The following is a 15,391-nucleotide window of genomic DNA, read 5'->3' as shown; positions in this document are numbered from 1 at the left end:
CCTTTAAGTCACAGCAAGAGGTGAATTCATTTTACACCAGCAGTTCTCACTGGCTCACTGGGAGAGACGGCTCATAAGTTCCGCTGCATTACATGTGCAGGGTTCCTAGTGATTAACATTCGCCTCCATGTCAGTGGTTTTGTGGATTGAAACATGTCAGGCACCTTGAGATCTCTACATAAAGGGAAGTCTTTACTTTACAGTAAACTCCATTAAATTTCACTCCCAGGAAACAACAGTGATCCGATTAAATTTTCCATTTAGATCAGGAAGTTATTAAGGCAAACTTTGGGGAAATTAGCCGCTTGATTAGTGATCTCATGAAATGGGCTATAGTGCATTTTCTGTTTCTGTCTCGTTAAAAGGGACTAATGAATCGACTGCTGTGCCAAATGAAAGGGCTTCATGAATAATAGTTCCCCTGGTATTGACTCATATTTAAAACCCAATTCGCTTTTTTTTTCATTTTAATTTTTTCCATGATGCAGCAAAACCACAGGGACCTGATTTTCTGGGGTCAGAGCACCATCCATTGGCCAGGTGCATTATTGCTTTTCCTCACCTCCACACACGCACACCGGGCTACAACGCACTGTCACTGTTGCCTCTCCCGACAGCCTAAAATTAGAAGCGGCATCCTCCCAGGGTGCACTGCTGGTCAAGGCCGGCTAGAAGCCCCTGAGGTACGTGATCCCTAAGCTGATTGCTGTGCTGATAGGCCGTCACTGCTCTGATGGATAGGATAATTAAAATAGAAGAGCGTGTTCTATTAATAGTGTATGAGAAGGCGTTGCATGGAGGAAGCCTAGGGGATGGAGGAGAAAAGTTGATCTGGAATCTACTAGAACACCCCCTGACTCGCACTGTTCGCCCCAGTTGCTAACAAGTAACAACCGACACACACATGCAGATTTGAAAAAAGAACACTTTGAAGTCCTTGAATGACTCCAGCCTCCTTTGAGTGACTCAAGTTTTGATTATTTTTATTATGGTCAAATGTGGTATAATACAAGTATACAATTGTATAGAAGTTCTGCTTATGAATGGCGCAGCTGTATTTTTTCTCTGTTTACACTGGTTTATTTTGTTTGGCTGTTTCAATTTGCTGTAGAAATGTTATATATAGCATATACAGTATACTATAGCGTAGCCGTACACAGACCAAGTCTCAATTTGTGCCATTAGTTGAGCCATGAAGTGAATACAAAGCTTCTGTGAGGCTGATGAGGCTGCCCGTGTGCTGCCTGTGTGGCTATAGTATAGCTGGATGGTATTGGGTAGTGAGACCATCTAGGAATCATAAGACCGCAGTTCACCCCTCCACCAGCCAGTTTATATATCGAAGTGTCCCTGAGCAAGACATTTAATCCCTAACAGGTCCCCACCATGCGCTCATCAGGGAGCAAACCATCTGCGGGGTGAAGGCAGAAATAAAAATGTCCTCCTCTGGATGATACAATACTCCTTTATGTAACTCTGTCTGCGACACAATGTACCGTACCGTATCATCATCAAATCACAATGCAATAAACTTCATACTAGCTCTGTAACTTACTTAATAACGTGTGGTAGTTATATTGTAATAATACTTAACTTATGTATGGTATACTAACTATACTTTAGTGGTAAAAGGTCAAGAGAACTCTGACAATGAGCCATGCAGCTCAACTACAGTATGTAAACCTTTAGGTTAACCTTGTGTTTTTTATAATCAATGAATGAATGGTGAGATGCCACCTTCAAGCCCTTTGCTTCTTGCTGTGCAAGAATGAGCACACATAGTATACATTATGTATACCACCAGCCTTATACTACATAATATAATACTGTGTATTTCATTTCTCACTGAATCACTTCTCTTGAATCTTCCTTAACAAGAAGCTTCTATTTCAGCAGTCTACGTCTGGTTATGCTCGTCTCTGTGAGCTGTATGTCCAGATGAGGCAGACATAGAGGAATAGAATCTGAGAAGTGTAAACACCAAGAACGAGGACAGAAGGTCAGAGACAGTGTCAGTAAGCGAATGACTGAGAATACAGACAGAGGCAGAAAGACAGGAAGAAAGGCAAGAGTTATGAGGAAAATAAAGTACATTCTTCTCCCCAATGGCTAATTCCTTTGTGCAAGAGACACTTTTGTGTTTCAGGTCTAGCTATGCCTGAAGGAAGGACGTAAATTGGACCCGACAGAAATGCAGAAAACTCTAAGTGAACTTTCCATATTTTACCAAGCACATTTAATACAACCAGGAGCTTAGCAAGCACTAGGGAGGCACATTGTTGTTTAGGATTCACCATGCAAATATTTTTAGTCATGATGCATAGAAAAGCCATTTTAAGACTCGCAACCTCTGTTTAAAAAAATCTTTCTATGCCCAGATGCCTCACCTCTTATTTCAATAGGTACAACAATCGAGTGTCAGCCTCTATTATATTCGCTTACCTTGATCGGGTGGGGATATGCTACACTACTTTTAAAATGTATTCTCAGCTCCGCTGTTCATCCCAAAGGTGACTCCAACTTACTCTACCTTCAAAGATCTTTGTGGTTTCATCAGTTCATGTTTCATCTTTTCCCTCAATGGGCCCCATCATCTATTCTACTGTAGGTTTATTCAAACCCCAAATACTTTACTTTAGCCAGCAGTATCTGCTTTTATAATCATCAGATAACGCCAGTTTGGTTTTACAGTTGCCAAACTACTTAGTCTGACTGTTTTTAGATTCCACTCACTCAACTTACAGTAAGTGCAAGGCTACTCATCCTATGATGTGTCAAACAAGTGTTGTACGTTTCATTTCACATGCCTAGCCATGAAATGTAGTGTGATGCGAGTTATTGATTTAAGATTCCCTCCACACTAAAAGAACGTGAATAACCGCTCAAAGCTACATGGTTCAGGGTTCAATCAGTTACATGTCTGACAGCTTGTACATGGAACCTCGCCATCCATAGAGCTGTTATCGACTTTATGGCAGGCTATTCTGTAGAAGGTTAAACTTTGCTATGAGAATTATTTTTTTAACGAAACGGAGTCCAAAATCCCTGCAAGCAGCCCTTAGAATCCTTGCTGCTCCTTACACCCGGAACACACTGGAAATTGGCAAAGGGTGGCACTAGAGGGAAAGCCATGCGGTCACCAAAATCAGTAGGGTTCATCCTAGAATCTGCCTATGATTATGATACTGTACAATTTGTGTGAAAATGACGCTAGAGTAATGGGGTCACTCAAATATTTAAGGTTCATCCTCCAGGAAGCATGAATGCACTCAGCAAGTTTCATGGCAACGTGCCCATTCGTGTTTGAGATACCTTGAGTGCAAGTGGCAAGTTTGGCCTAAGGGTGGCGCTAAGGAAAGGCCAGGAGTCACCAAAATCAGTATGCGTCATCGTCCAGGGAGCAGGCATGCACTAGCAAGTTACATGGCAATCTGTCCATTTGTTTTTTTTAGATAACTGTTGTGTGCAAGTGGAAATCTTGGCCAATGCACTAGAGCAGAGATGTCAAACTGATGGCCTGTGAGCGAAATCTGGCCCCCGAAGTTGTCCAATCCGGTCCCTAGAAAAGGGTCTAGTGACTAGAGGACATCTAGTGACTTCAGTAGCTAGAGTAGGTGGAGCTCTCTGAAAATATTTGAGAACGAGTATCTATCTATCTGTATACTTTGAGTCAAGGACTGGGCTTGAATTCTTTGTCCACCTCTGGACCTTAAGGTAACCTCCATGCATGTGTGTGTGCATAATGTTGTACTGTTCAGTTTGTTGTGTCCTGTTCTCTGACAATTATTTTATCCCATGTTTGTATTTATTTCTGTACAGCACTTTGGTCAATACCTGTTGTATTAAAATGCTTTATAAATAAAATGTGGTTATTTTGCCGTGTTTACTTGACCAATGACCTGGCAGAGATAAGCACTAGCTAACAGCAGGTATTCTACAAGGTAACGAGAAGAACATAATTGGAAAGTGGTAACATGGCCTCGGATTAAAACATATTTTTCTGTGTTTGTGAAGAACCTTGCATGGGGAATGTAAAGGTTAATTGGGGAATAAAATGTGTCATTAACCTAATATAAAGCAGTATTTATGTAATTGTGAATTAAAGTATAATTTGCAAGCCATTCATACAGTGCATACATGCGCTCCAAACACATAAACCTAAAGCTAATGCAACGCTTCCAATAGAAGATATGTACTACAAAAATACACTTCAAACATGCTTAAATATATTATCAAAACAAAGAGAACACTTAAGAGAACAAATGCTACAAATACAATCACAACACAATATACCTTTTCTGCTCGACACCTTGGATGGAATCCCTTGGACTGAATGTTTTTTTATTAATGGAACAGAATTTCTAAGTAAGCAAAAATACACAAGAGCGAAGCTATGGTACTCATTGTTTTGTTGACTTTTTCAAAGCCTGGCTGTCAGACATACAGCACTGCCTCTCATGTATTTCCCCAGCCTAGTGAAAGTTATTGGCGACTGTCTAGATAATAATCTATACATGTAGTGAAAATAATAACTATGCGTTATACGATAATGTGAATATATAATATACAGAATATAAATTGGAGAATAAATTAGCACCCAGGAGGATATACAATGCAAATAGCAGTAAAGGTTATGGGATGAACTATAGTTATTCTGAGCTAGAGAAAATCCAAAGAACACAATTTGTGCAAGAGATGTCTAAAGAGCTTGTCTGGAAGCAATCTATATTTAACATGGTACAAAACGTTTTTGCTAACATTTTAGGTGAGAAACGTAATATTGATTTAGGTATGTATATTTTGTTGCAAATAACCTATAAACAAAATAAACATTTTGAGCTAACTAAACATTCTGTGGATTAAGTGACCTTTACAATAGTTTCCATCACTCTTATTTTGACATACAGTACTGTAACCTACAGGTTACACTGTATGTGTAAATGTGTATTTATTCATATTTACATCCTCTTTACTATATTCATCATGGACCTGAATGTTTACATTTTCTTAAAGGCAGACCTATTAATACTGTATATCAGCATGAATAGGTGAGTTAGACATTGCACTACACACTTAAAAAATGTTGTATTCTAATGTCAATCTCTGCATTAATCTAAAATGAACACCGTCACAGTGGTTTACAATAATGGGTGATAGGTGTTAACCACTTAAACCCTATATACTTTGTTGACCGGTGTCCCCCTGGGGTCTATACTTAGCCTCTCCTTTTTTCCCTCTCTACCAGATCTACAAGCTGTCACACAGACACTGTGATGCATTGTGAGCTTGCAGATCGGCTCATTTCGCCGAATGTTCGCATATTGATATGGACATTGATATGTCCAGAACAGGGACGTTAGGGTACAAGTGGTTAAGATAGAATGCAACTGCTCAAATGTAATGTTCTAGTACCTGATATAGAGCATAGCAGTTGCCGCCATCCTTTCCACCATCATTTTAATAAGAGTTTTTTAAGCCATAGCTCCACCAATGGGAGACGTCGACGTCACCAGATGTTACAGCATTGTGGAGTCCAGTACGTCTCTGTGATATCGCAAATAAAGCATGTTTTTCTTAAAACTAGATTGATTGCATACAGATGTGTGGCTTCTATGGGAGCATACAGGATAGCATTGTTTTACAACCAGGAACCTAATGGTGAGTCTACATTGGATTGTTACGACATTATAGCTCATAATGAGCTATAATGAGGTCTATAAGTGTTTGTGAGCAATGTGCATATGGTTACTGATTTCCTTGTAAATGTAGGCAACCTATTGGCAACTAACTACTCAAATAGAACATAAAAGATTAACTTCAGACAATAGAATACAGGAAAATGTGTACAAATCAATTTCCTTCAGGCAAATGTGTATCTCCTTGCATGTGTTAACTTGTGCGCTTAGCACAGCGAGCATAACATTTACAATTCAGATTACATTATCTTAAGCTTACAATACCCTTTACTTTAACACAAAAGGTAAACTCGCATTTCCACAGGACAAAAATCCTATTATAATTTATAAAACACAAAGCAGTGCTGTCTAATCAGCCACTATTCCCATCTGTTCACCTGTCTGTAGGTTTAATTGGGGCTTTGAGGCAAAAGAAGTTACAAGTAAAGTTTTCAGAGTTGTTCAGGAATTTGAATGAAGCAAAGATCTGGGCCCACAGCCACACAGAGGGGAATACTGTCAGTGCTAAATGTAAAAGACAGTTGTGGTCGGTAAACCTAGGGCGTAATATAATACAAGGAGATATCGGTCTTAAAACTTGCCTGATACCTTCAACAGTTGAAGCTCTCAAAGGGAATTTACTGGTAGTATGCAAGTGTAATCAGCCGACACCAAAAGAGACCAGAATAATGCAACATCCCAGGATTAAAACAACAGCCTCAAATTAGTTTGTAAGAGTACCGGTGTAAGAACTTGGCTAAACATTATGGATCTTGGCAGACCGGCTCAGTTTAGCGTTCTGAAATTCAGTGTGCAGAAATGCTCAGAATCTATTCAAGCAAAACAAAACAAATAAAGCAGCTGAAGTCCCAAATCAATGTATTCCTTTGTGTCTGGGGCAAATGCATTGAAAAAAACATTTCCTTTACCCCAGCAGGCTAAACTAGTTTGTTTTCTACTTCAAAATGCTTCCTGATTCCAAATGAACTAACCCTGTGTTTTGATGTGGACTCCTTTCATATTGCAGAATGAATGCACGTCTGGTGTGTGACACACACACACGCACGCACGCACGCACATAAGCTATACACAACAGTCCACAAAGATAGCCAGTTCAAATGCCAATAAATATCAGTGTCATCATGACAGATTTCAAATTGCCGAGTTGACTTTCAAGTCTTTTCACTTCTCGTCGCCTCCGCACGTGCTTGCACTCACCCACCCACCCCTCCCCCACACACACACACACACACACACACACACACACACACAGTATAGGCTACTGCGGAGCGAGTAAAGCCTGATTAGTGCTTCATTGCACGACGATGTCGCTCACTGAAAATAGACCTTTAAGCTCACAACGACACACACACACACACACACGTGCGCCACGGGGGTGCCTGAGGGGGCCTGGCACCCTCAGTTTCAAATTCTGCCCCCACAGTTTATGCTTGACCAACCTTGGGGGGGCACCAAACAGCGTCGAGAAAGTGAAAGAAGACAGAACTATCGCCGGAAAACGCCGACATTTTGAACCAGCGGCTGCTGAAGGAGCGCTAAAACAGTGAAACGCGGCGGTAAAGCGTTTTACACAGGCCTATAAATCTATGCCTACAGCAGCAATACATTCATGTTCCTTCCTGCTCAAGCAATTAAGCAACATGAGGACTGCCACCTGGCAGGATGGGTGCATCAAGCGAAAAACGTCAATATAATAAATAAAATAAAAACTAATATTACTGCCTTAAGTTACACCAAAAGTTAATGGAAACAGGCCTATACTTGAAGAAAAGTAAAATGATTAAACTCACTCACCTCTTGGCACGGAACATTGTCTGGTCCACAGTCAGACCACAGTCCACTCCAGACAGGCTGGTCTCAAGGACTGACAGGAATAGATTTTAAATGTGGCGCGAAACTGACGGAGGAGTTCTCTGGTCCTCAGCATAGGACAGTGGTTCTCAACCTGTGGGTCAGGACCCCTAGGCCAAGGGGGATCCCCACATGATTGGGGGGGGGGGGGGGTCCCCAATTAATTCTTGTTTATGTGTAGATTGTGTCCATGTTTCAACCATGCAATGGTTTGTCAAAAGTTTCTGTCAATCAAATAATGGAATTGTAACTTTTGAAAACACAAAAACTAACTATCAGAGCCAGGCTATTAGTAAAATATAATTGTGGATTATTGTTAAAGAAAAATATCACTAAAATGTGTAAACTTGACATTGACTTATTGATTAAATTCATAATAAGCAAAATGGAAATACTGTAAGCAAGATGCATGAACAATATACATAGACTTTTTAATTATCTCACTTGTTAACATGCTAATGAGAATATATTGCTCATTTTATTGCACAAAATATTTGGCCGTTTCTGTGCCAAAAGTAAGCCCACAGATGGGTCACAGCATGAAACGGTTTGGGAACCCCTGCTCGAGGTTCATTTGGTCAAGTTTGGCTATAGAGCGTGCCAAAAATCCTGAAGGGGGCGTCAACAAGTGTACTTTGGTAGCGGCGGACATCTTTGAGGGGTAAAAAACAGGTTGACTTAACATTGCCCCCCTCAAGTATGTCTGCGGCTACTATGCCACACCCCCCGTGGTGACGAGTCGTTGGCACGCTCTATATGACATATTATATTTGACAGCTGCATGGAGTGACAGCAGCATGTGAAACTATACACTAAAATAAGTGACAAAATGTTTAGCATGACTGATCTGCTAGATGGAACCAACTGGCAAAATACAGCCCAATAAAGAAACAATGTAGCCTTTTAACCCAGTTCGATGCCAGCTATACTGTAACAACCAGATATGAGCTGCAGGAACACCGGCTCCCTATGGCTTCTATGTTGGAGGCAGCAACAACCTATGCCTATGATATTGAATGTTTGTGCATGTTCAAACCCCTGGTGTGCCCCCAGACCCATTCAGAATAGCAAATTAATATTAATCGCCTTTGAATTACTAAAATATCCAATTATCCAAGATAATGCAATTACAAGGTCATTCAGGTCTGTTTTATTACTCATCTAAGGGAAAACCCCACACAGCTTTCCTGACAACCATTTCTGCTTTTCTGTAGTGCTTTTGTGTAGTGTTTGTTTTTTTGTACATCTTGATGTGACATTGGAGCTTAAGTGGGTTCAATATCTCTCTCCTCTAAGGAAATGTCTCCATAATGCTAGCTGTTCTATAATGCTAGCATCTTTGAGTCATGCATTGAGATACTGCTAAATGCATAATCCAATGAAAAGCTGTTTTCAAATGACTTCAGTTGTGAACCACTTTTGCTTTGTCATCTCTCTGCACCGTACTCCCAAGATTTCCTAAGCTGAATATTGTCACCATGGGATATATCACAGGGACGATTAGATAGGAAAGTATTGGTCTCTGAGCTCCAATATAAAGCATGTATTTCTGGTGTCTCAGCTTGTCTTTCTAAAGGCACTGAAGCCACATGGGGTCCCTCCAATAGTCATGCTGGCAGGCCATCAAATGCTTCAGTCTGGCAGATAATCACTCAGATTTCAGAAAACACAAGCAGCCAGGCCAAACAAGAGAAAAATACATCAGTGCAAGGCGAGAGCATGACAGAACAAAATAAAAGAAAAAGGTTTGAGAGAAAGCAAATGAGACAGCATTTGGGCAACAAAAGTAGCATACAAAGGAAGGAAAAATTAGAAATTAAGTGGAGTGAATGAGCGGAAGCTTAGGTGAGAGGACTTGGTCTTTGTTGCAGATGTCAACAAAAAAAATACAAATGTGTCTTACAGGCTCTCAGTTGTCAGTAATGTAACTAGCATATTAAATGACAAAGGCTATGGTGTTGCGCTGAAAAATGAGTTTGTTAAGCAAGCAATGTTGTGTGATTTCAGATTTACATTGAAGTCAATAATCCTGAGGCTAGTCTTGGTTTTGGATTCACCTAAGTAGCTCCCTGGTTCTACCTTTGCAGGGCAGGAACATTCATAAAGCAAACAACTTACAGCACATCATCCTTAACTAGAATTACAGACCTCCCATAATTCACCATTTGATTACACCAGTCAAAGGTGGTCTATAATCAACTTAAAGCATGTACACCACATTGGCACATTTTGAAGAACAGCCAAGTCAAATCAGTTCAGATTTCAGCTTGCCAAGATCAGGCGCTCAGCAAATCTCTGCCCTGATGCACACCCCTACCTCCTTCCGTTGTTGTGTCTTTGTGGTGACATCGTTTTGCCATTGTATGAAAACAAAGGCACAATGCAAGGGAGGGGAAAGGCTATGATAAAGGATGTTGATCGTCACAATTCTCAGCTTCACTTTTGTTTGTACAGGGCCAGACTGGGAAAACAAATCAGGCTGGGAATGTAAATTACAGCAGCCTGCATGTCTGTCCAAATAGTTTGAACAGGCAGTCAAAGTGCGGTAACCAGCTGCTCAGTCTGTCTATGAAAGTAATGCAAACTAGACCATTTTGAGAAATTGCAAAGTGTGGTTTTCCTGATGCACGTTGTGGGTTGCAGTCATCGGCACCGGAAGGAGGAAATTTGTGGTGCCCCATATTGGTCATAAGTGAAAGCGCTTTTGAAGGCAACATTTGATTCCATTTGGGGTGCATTCATGATGCAGTTTTTGTAAAATGCCTGTTTAGAACACATGCCCCTCGATTATGCCATACTCATTGTAAGAGTACTTATTGCAATGTGCAATATCATGGTACTTGGAGGCCAGTTTATGATGTCATGTGTTCAGAACGCATGCCCCTTGGGTTATGCAATACCCGTTGCTAGAGTACTTATAAGTACCTATTATCTCAGCGAGAGATGTGGATTTTTGCTTCTGGACAAGCACTGATCCGACCAACTTTCCACTTGGCACTGCACTTCCACAGGTCCTCAGTGATATACATACCTAGTTTGAAGTCTATCGGCCAGTCCGTTCTCAAGATATGCAGTGGACAGACAGACACACACGCGCATTAATAGATAGGCCCAAATTCCAATCCACAAATTATGGAAGTCAATCACAGCCAAGTGGTATCGAATATCAATAAATCACTGAGTTTGTCATTAGGGATGGGACGGTTAACCGGAATCGGTGTCACTAAACGTTTAAGACCAACGTGCCGGGGTTCCTAAGACCGAAATTAAACAAAATTAAGTCATATAAAGTAAAAGATTAGCAGAATATTAATGGAATAAATCATAATCCAATGAAATATATATCTATAGCCTAATTGTTCCACATAAAATATCTTATAATACCTAATAAAGGAAAAAAAACATTTGAAGAGAAGAAAACCTTACAGAATGTTACAATATATGTTTTAGGTCCTATTTGAACAGCCCACACAGGACTACAATTTTATTTATTGATTATGACGTCATAGGTGGTTAACCACGGTTAACCGCACAATCCAAATGCCCATCCCTAATTGGCACGCTTCGGTTCCTTAGCCTACAGGCAGCGTGCACAACTGTTGTGGACAGAAACACAGACAAAAAGACAAATATAATCTCCAGCCCTGCCTTTGGCCTGGCACAGATAATAAGAGATTATCTGTTGAAACAGCCAAACGGGGAAAGATTAAAGAAGTCCCCTTACCCATTGAAAAATACTTAATCAATATGCAGACTGGAAAGAACAAGCAACAAACAAATTGCAAAGCTATACCAATCAATGGCAATCATGATACAAACCAACACTCAGCAACTAAGAACAAGTGGGAACTTTGATGACAAGATCTGGGTGGCAATTTGTACAAATGCACACACCACTCATTCAAACACATGGAAAGTCAACAGTAGATATTTCCTAACTCTTGACAAATTAATTTTTTTAAAAGACTAGAGAAGGAATTACTAGGAGAAACTGTAATTGAAGAAGCAGCGAATAAAATAAAAACTGTATCTGTATATTTTAAATTAAGACAGTCTTAAAGATATTTTGTAAAGATAGTTTTAAAATTAAAAAAATGTTCTAACTCAAGTGGATGGCATCATCACAAGTATAATAAAGACAATGGTTAACGATATAATTATAGTCATCATTATAGTTATAGTGCTTGGTGTGAACGGCCCATAAAGCCATATTATATAATTTTTCTTGTGAATAAAATGTTATTTTGTCCAATCTGTATGGTAGAGTAAATTAATAATATAACTTATACAATTGGGGTTGATGTATTTGGTCTCCCTGCTCTTCTATTGAATAATTTAGATCCGTGTCTAGGTTGGACAAAACCTGGGACACATATTCCTGGTTTGACAAATTTTGACCTGAAGGTCAAAACTCAACTTCTTCCCAGAGCAAGCAGGCAGGCTCTATTAGCTCACAGTGGTATACATTTCAGGAAGTTGGGCTGAAGTTGGCCGAGGTTCAAAACCAGGGTAGAACAGGCAAGTTACATAGTGCAGCTTAAAGTAAGCAAGTAGCCTTTGTGACCCATAAGGTCAGGAGTCAACCATTTCGGATTTTGTCATGCACAGAATGGGACATTACCTCGTTTAATCAGACTATTGATTGGTCTAAGTAGGTGAGATACTTACCTACCGACGGGGCTCAGTGTTTTGTATGAAGTAGTTTTGGACCGCGACAGAGGCGCGCCATCTCAAGCGAACTTGAGCCACCACTGAGAGAGCGCTAAGGCGAGCAAGTTGCCGTGCTGAACGTTCCGAAGTTCGCTTGAGCAGACTCAGCGCCGTCCGAGTTATGTACCGATGGGCACAGAATCGTAATTCATGTTTTGGGGTGAGCGTTTGCCCCAACTTTCATCAATCCACAGACTAACGACAAAACACCTACTGAGCCCCGTCGTTAGGTCAGTATCTCACCTACTTAGACCAATCAATAGTCTGATTAAACGTGCAACCTATCTCCAGTTTCTGTAGCTCTGAGGCAGCTTGATGTACAAGTACATCCCCTGACATGACGCAGGGAGGCATTGGGTGCCATTTTCATAATCTTGAACCCCGAAATTCCAATCTCAGGGTGGACACTAACCAGAAGGCTTGTGAGCTGGTGAAGCCGCACCTTTAACTGATAGCTAAAATGTTTTAGTTATGTATGCATTCTCCCAGTAGAGCGTGATTTTGAAGTCTGCCATTGTCAGCCAGATTTAGTGAGGCTACCCAGACCTAATTACATAATTGAGGCGATTAAATGGAATAATAAACGTATTTTAGATACTATAAAAGCAACCGGCAACTCTAATTCTGTACTGACAGCTTTGCGGTAAACACAAAATAATCCAAGCATTGTGCAAGATCGACGGATGCCAGCCTGCAGGGTGGGGGCTTCAGTTTGAGCTTTTGTTCTTGTGCTGGTTATTCCAGTTCCCAAGACTCAGTTTACCAGCAACTAAGCTTTACCGTAAGCTCTCTAACTTAAGTCAATATCGAAATGTATTAAAACTGAAGAAAATTAGTTTGGGAGGGGGCGTTTTTTTTTGTAGTTGTTTTAAGCTCTCAGAATAGTGTTGGGGATGGTCAGCCGAAACAAAACTATTGACCTGCCTCATAAATGTTTCAGTACAATTCTCCACTGTGTATGTGTTGTTGCTTTAGTGAGGTGGGGGTGTTTCTCCAAGGACAGCAGAGTTATAACAGCTTGAGGGGAAATCGGTCAGCAGCAACACTGATGAGGATCCTTGTGTGTGTTTGCAAGTACACAATAATCTGTGGGTCATGTTCAATACTAACCACTTGCACTCACCACACTGAAGAGGTGAATGGCCAGGGCCTGTGTGCCAACACCACCTAGTGGTGAAAAGGCTCCCCAACATCCTGTCTGGTTATGCGCTAATGAGCAGACAGACATGATTAGGCTGCCCTTAGAAACAAACCAAGAAAATTAGATGACCTACATGATCTGTCTGATATTTACCACAAATGAACAGTAGATGCTAGTGCGTTAAATATAAGGCCATTAATTTTGAGTCAGTGTTCTCTTGCCCGACAGTGGGGGTTTTAAAACATTTCCATGCCATTGCCATGGGTGCCCAAATTGACTTTCATTCGGCTTTAGGAGTCAAATTTAAATATGCATCTGGCTGGGGACCCTGTACCACACTTGGCACTTAGTTTTCTTCTTTTAAAGAGCAAAGTAGGGGCCTGGGGAAACAGGAGAGAGGTGAAAGTAGAAGGACAAGAGAACAGATTTTGAAGCTACACAGGGAAATGTCTGGTCAGATTCTGGGTGCATGAAAGAGACAGATGGATGGACATTAAGAGCTGTGCTATTCCATTGTAGTTCTCCATCCGCAGATGTAAATTTGATTGACAGGTGGAAAATTATGACAATCCAAATCCTGACGTGTCAAACCTCATTCCCTAGCATTCCCTTCCGAAATCCGCTCGTCAAAGTCACACCAGATCGTTAGTGAATTTGATAGCTGCATGCAATCTTCATATCATGTTGGGCAGAAATGGAAGAAAAAAACAATAATTTCAGACAAGATTTTTGTCTGATACATGCAGTGTTGTTGACACAACTGTTGTGCTCGATGGATCAAGGCTACCAAATACTATTGTGCCAGGCTCCAGGGCAATTTGTTTGCTAAAAAAAACTGTGGCACCAACATAGATCCTTTGTTTCCATTATGCAGCAGTCAGTCAAGCCGATGGGCTCCATCAAACTGTCACAGCTCGCAAGTGCAGCTAAGACTCACTTTGCCTCTGAGTGCACCCTGCAAGTTTGCCAGGGACGGGAGTAAACAAACGGGGGGAGGTGAGGAGTGTGGAGACATCTCTTTCACTCATGTACACGCACTCAAGAGAGAAAAGGCTCAAAAGTACAAGATGGAATATAGTCAAGCAGTCTACGGCTGCTGCTCACAACATGAATGCCAATACGAGACCAAACAACAATTTTTTTGGAAGTGTTTACATCCAACAGCATTGAATACACAAAAGGCCAGACAACCACTCTGGAAACCAGAGAGAAGGCATTCCCACTTTTCAAACCATAGAAGAGACAGAGACACATGGGGAGTGTACTCAAAAGTAGCAACTTTTTTTTTTCTTTCTGAGATACAGCTATTTACACAACCAAAGACAAAGTCCTTGAAACTGGTACAAACTTTTTTTCCTCTCCCTGCAGGTTTTTGTTTTTCTCTTTTTCCAATGACAACTCAGAAAAATAAAAAATAAAAAAATATCAGCTTCGGGAAAAAAGTAGTCTAAGCATTTTTAAATGTCCGTAATATGTACAGGAGTATATACATTCTAAAATTTCCATCCGAGACCAGATTTTGCAACGGTAAATTCATTTACAGTTAACACATACAGCTGTATGTTTACTGCAGCACTACAAAAAAACAAAACTAAAACAATCTGCTTATATTAATCAGGTATGGCTGTCATTCAATCAGTGATCGCACAAGGGACACAGGACATGATTCATTAAGGACAGACAAGTTTGAAAAGGGTACAGATTAATTGATTGGGAGCTTGTGTGCGTCTGTGTGATGGGCATCATGAGACAGGGGAGAAAGGAAAGGTCACGGCTAGGAGTGGCTGAACATGCATGGTCATGGCGAGGCCTTCAAGACCAGCGCTTGAACCAGTCACGGAGCGATACATTTTAGATATTCCAATGCAGCAAGTTCTGCTGCGCTACAAATTCTACCCATTGGACGTGGATTGAAGTCCACACCAATTACACAGCAGAGGATACAGCTCTTGTCCAGCCACGTTCTCCATCTCACACAGAATTTTATGTAAGT

The sequence above is a fragment of the Gymnoscopelus microlampas genome (genome assembly GCF_963454915.1).
Source record: "Gymnoscopelus microlampas genome assembly, chromosome: 13".
Lineage (NCBI taxonomy): Eukaryota > Metazoa > Chordata > Actinopteri > Myctophiformes > Myctophidae > Gymnoscopelus > Gymnoscopelus microlampas.
The sequence above is the reverse complement of the archived record's forward strand: the minus strand, read 5'-3'. Positions refer to the sequence as shown.